Source organism: Oncorhynchus tshawytscha, linkage group LG20 (genome assembly GCF_018296145.1).
Source record: "Oncorhynchus tshawytscha isolate Ot180627B linkage group LG20, Otsh_v2.0, whole genome shotgun sequence".
Classification (NCBI taxonomy): domain Eukaryota; kingdom Metazoa; phylum Chordata; class Actinopteri; order Salmoniformes; family Salmonidae; genus Oncorhynchus; species Oncorhynchus tshawytscha.
This window is the reverse complement of record NC_056448.1, coordinates 49,115,223-49,120,570: the sequence shown is the minus strand read 5'-3', so window position 1 is coordinate 49,120,570 and position 5,348 is coordinate 49,115,223.

The window sequence follows — 5,348 nt, the reverse complement described above, 5'->3', positions numbered from 1 at the left end:
TCTTCCCCATTATCCCTAGTGTATTTATACCTGTGTTCTCTGTTTGTCTGCTGCCAGTTCGTTTTGTTTTCGTGAAACCTACCAGCTTTTGTTTTTATAGTCCTTCCCAGTTTTGACCCTGAGCCTGCCTAGTGTTCTGTACCTTGCCCCACCTCACTGAATTACTGACCCCTGCCTGCCTGGACCCTGAGACTACCTGCTGTTATGGACTTTTTGCACCCTCTCTGGTTTACTGACCCTTGACCTGTCGTTTCCACACCCCTGTACTAGAAATAAACGTTTGTTTCTTCGACACTGTCGGGTGTTTTACAGAAAACATATCTTACTTAGCTAGGCATCGTATTTGTCATCTGTCCTCTTGGTGTTGGCATCGGCTGTAGCTGAGAGTCAAACGTTAGCTAAATCCAACTCTTTGTTTCGAATCCCCTGCCCTATATTCCGGTTGAAACATGAATGTTTGAACGTCAACGTGTAGCTAATAGATGCTCCGCTGTTGAATTTGTGTTGAGAGGAATCACTTGAAGAGGTAGAGATACTCTGAATGATCAGCTATGGACCCTAACCTGCAGGAGAGGTAGAGATACTCTCAATGATCAGCTATGGACCCTGACCTGCAGGAGAGGTAGAGATACTCTAAATGATCGGCTATGGACCCTGACCTTCTGGAGAGGTAGAGATACTCTGAATGATCAGCTATGGACCCTAACCTGCAGGAGAGGTAGAGATACTCTCAATGATCGGCTATGGACCCTGACCTGCTGGAGAGGTAGAGATACTCTGAATGATCAGCTATGGACCCTAACCTGCAGGAGAGGTAGAGATACTCTCAATGATCGGCTATGGACCCTGACCTCAAACCAAATCTGGACAGGTTAGAGATACTCTGAATGAGTTCAATGCAGTAATGGACTAACTAACAATTCCAAAAAAAAACCTGTCTTATACCTGCAGGAGTGATGGTACAGATAGCATCTCAATGATCGGCTGAGATGGACCCTGACCTTCTGGAGAGGTAGAGATACTCTGAATGATCAGCTATGGACCCTAACCTGCAGGAGCAGGTTTAAAGATATTTCCCATCAATGATAAAGGCTGGACCCTGACCTGCAGGAGAGGTAGAGATACTCTCAATGATCAGCTATGGACCCTGACCTGCAGGAGAGGTAGAGATACTCTCAATGATCAGCTATGGACCCTGACCTGCAGGAGAGGTAGAGATACTCTCAATGATCAGCTATGGACCCTGACCTGCAGGAGAGGTAGAGATACTCTGAATGATCGGCTATGAAAAGCCAACTGACATTTACTCCTGAGGTGCTGACCTGTTGCACCCTCGACAACCACTGTGAAAATTATTATTTGACCATGCTGGTCATCTATGAACATTTGAACATCTTGGCCATGTTCTGTTATAATCTCCACCCGGCACAGCCAGAAGAGGACTGGCCACCCCTCAGAGCCTGGTTCCTCTCTAGGTTTCTTCCTAGGTTGACCAGAGACTTGTGGCACCCTATTCCCTATATAGTGCACTACTGTTGACCAGAGCCCAGTGGCACCCTATTCCCTATATAGTGCACTACCGTTGACCAGAGCCTTGTGGCAAGTAGCCTTGTCCAAGCCAGAATGTCCTGTTTCCTGAAGTGTGAGGCAGCTTGATATACAGGTACACCCCTTGGACACAATTCTAGTCTATCGTTGACCCCTATAGGCTGGCCTAGGTCGAAAATAGTGCACTATATTGGGAATAGGGTGCCATTTGAGACACAGAAAACACTTTGATACTGTGGTCCACTAGAACTGCCAGAACATCAACAACATGGCCTGATACTCCAACCTGCCAGTCAGATTCATGACTTCACCTGATCACCAGTCACTGGGTAGTTATCCTCATTTCCTGCTACACACATCACAGCAAGTTATACCATGAGCTAGATGTTATGATGATGCTGAACATCGTATCAATGAGACAAAAATCAGGTCACCTAATTGTCACATGCTGAACAAACTGCACACAAGTTGATTTTGTTCACCCATACCAGAAGCAAATCAGGACACGCAGGTTGAAATATCAAAACAAATATCTTAACAAATTATATTAATTTGGGGACAGGTCAAAAAGCATTAAACATTTATGGCAATTTAGCTAGCTAGCTTGTTGTTGCTAGCTAATTTGTCCTGGGATATAAAACATTGGGTTGTTATTTTACCTGAAATGCACAAGGTCCTCTACTCCAACAATTAATCCACAGATAAAACGGTCAACTGAATTTGTTTCTCGCAATCCTTTCTTCAGGCTTCTTGTGTTGTTGTTTGGACTTTATATGACGGTTGGCAACCAACTGTACAGCAATACTACAACCGACTGGAGCGTGGACCTAAGTTCATCTTTCAATCACCCACGTGGGTATTTGCTCCTATAAACCAATGAGGAGATGGAACGTGGGTATATACTCCTATAAACCAATGAGGAGATGGCACGTGGGTATATACTCCTATAAACCAATGAGGAGATGGCACGTGGGTATATACTCCTATAAACCAATGAGGAGATGGCACGTGGGTATATACTCCTATAAACCAATGAGGAGATGGGACGTGGGTATGTACTCCTATAAACCAATGAGGAGAATGTATATTCTCCTATAAACCAATGAGGAGATGGGACGTGGGTATATTCTCCTATAAACCAATGAGGAGATGGGACGTGGGTATATTCTCCTATAAACCAATGAGGAGATGGGACGTGGGTATATTCTCCTATAAATAAACTATAAACCAATGAGGAGATGGGACGTGGGTATATACTCCTATAAACCAATGAGGAGATGGCACGTGGGTATATACTCCTATAAACCAATGAGGAGATGGCACGTGGGTATATACTCCTATAAACCAATGAGGAGATGGGACGTGGGTATGTACTCCTATAAACCAATGAGGAGATGGGACGTGGGTATATTCTCCTATAAACCAATGAGGAGATGGGACGTGGGTATATTCTCCTATAAACCAATGAGGAGATGGGACGTGGGTATATTCTCCTATAAACCAATGAGGAGATGGGACGTGGGTATATTCTCCTATAAACCAATGAGGAGATGGGACGTGGGTATATACTCCTATAAACCAATGAGGAGATGGGATGTGGGTATATTGTCCTATAAACCAATGAGGAGATGGGAGAGGCCGGACTTGCAGCGCGTTGAGCATCACAAATAGAACCAAGTTCTATTTTAGTGCCTGGCCACGCAGACTCTCGCGAGCAGTGTGGGTGCAATGATTGCATAACATGTAGATGTACATTTATATTTGCGCCGTTCGCACACGGTGTGGTCAGCACGTTAGGTACCATGAGTACAGAAGACTTCACTCGAAGAAAAACTTTCAAAGTTGAAATTTTCCCAGTTTGACTGACCTTCACATCTTAAAGTAAGGGACTGTCATTTCTCTTTACTTATTTGAGCTGTTCTTGCCATAACATAGCCCTATTTGGTAAAAGACCAAGTCTATCTTCTTGTATACCACCCCTACCTTTTCACAACACACCTGATTGGTTCAAACGCATTAAGAAGGAAATAAATTCAAAATGAACCTTTAACAAGGCACACCTGTTAATCGAAATTAATTCCAGGTGACTCCCTCATGAAGCTGGTTGAGAAAATTGCAAAAGAGTGTGCAAAGCTGTCATCAAGGCAAAGAAAGGGTGGCTATTTGAAGAATCTCAAACAAATCAAAATATATTTTGATATATTAAACACTTTTTGGTTACTAGATGATTCCATAAGTGTTGTTTCATAGTTGTGATGTCTTCACTATTATTCTACAATGTAGAAAATAGTACAAATAAAGAAAAACCCTTGAAGGAGTAGATGGGTTCAAACGTTTGACTGTGGTAGTGTGTGTTTTATTCATAGAGACTCTGAAGCAGACAGAAATAATAAACCTAGTCCAGTTCCCCACAATAATACAATCTTTTTATTTTATTTGCAATGTTCACAAAGGCCATCAATAGCATGGACACAGACACACACACGCGCAGACACACACACACAAAATAAGTAAACTAGGAAATGTACAGTGCATTGTAGACTTGTCAATCAATGAGGTGAACAGATTGACCAGAAGATACTTTATGAAGAGAACAGTTGAAAGAGGAGGGAGACCAGCAGTCTGACTACAGCTCTGATAATCACTCACAACCATGAAGCAAGATGGCTGCCAGATCATATATATATAATGCTCACCTAGGCAATCGTCCCAAAATGGCACCTTAAATTCTAGTAGCAAACATTGTTCAAACCTCCACGGTGCGTGTTGCTACTGTCATCTATTGTGGCATAATCAGCTCTAACTAAAAACCTAACACTTATTTACAGGCATTATTCCATTCAATATTGTTTTCCAAGTCTTATTGAACTACACAAGTTGTATTTATTTTTTATACATCTTTCAAAAACTTCTGAAATGTTTCAATACGAGACGGGAAGATAATGCATCTTAAATCTATACTGTATTCCTTATTGCTGTTACTTCTGTCTTTGTCACCAAGGACAATCTTTACGTCCCAAATGGCACCCTATTCCTTACATAGTGTACTAGTTTTGACCCGGGCCCATCACGAGACCAGGGTCCAGTCAAAACTAGTGCACTTCATAGGGAATAGCATGCCATTTGGCCTTCACCCTGTGTTATTGATGGGGCTCTGGAATCTCAATGGCTTCTGTATCCCTGGTCCGGCCTGAGACTTTCCCTGGGCTTAAACCCTGGAGTTGCACCCCGTCAGACCACTATCTCCCTAGCCTGGTCATGATGAATTTATATGGTTCTGTTCAGTTGTATCTATAAGGCAGGGGGATCCCAAAATGGCACCCTATTCCCTATACACAGAGTACAAAACATTAAGAACACTTGCTCTTTCCATGACATTGACTGACCAGGTGAATCCAGGTGAAAACTATGATCCATTATTGATGGCACTTGTTAAATCCACTTCAAAATCAGTGTAGATGAAGGGAAGGACACAAGGTTAAAGAAGGATGTTTAAACCTTGAGACAATTGAGACATGTATTGTGTATGTGTACCATTCAGAGGGTGAATGGACAAGACAAAATATTTAAGTCCCTTTGACCAGGGTTTGGTAGTAGGTGCCAGACGCACCGGTTTGAGCTAAGAACTGCAACGCTGCTGGGTTTTTCACTCTCAACAGTTTCCTGTCTGCATCAAGAATGGTCCACCAACCACAGGACATCCAGCCAACTTGACACAACTGTGGGAAGCATTGGAGTCAACATGGGCCAGCATCGCTGTGGAACGCTTTCGACACCTTGTAGAGTCCATGCCCCGATGA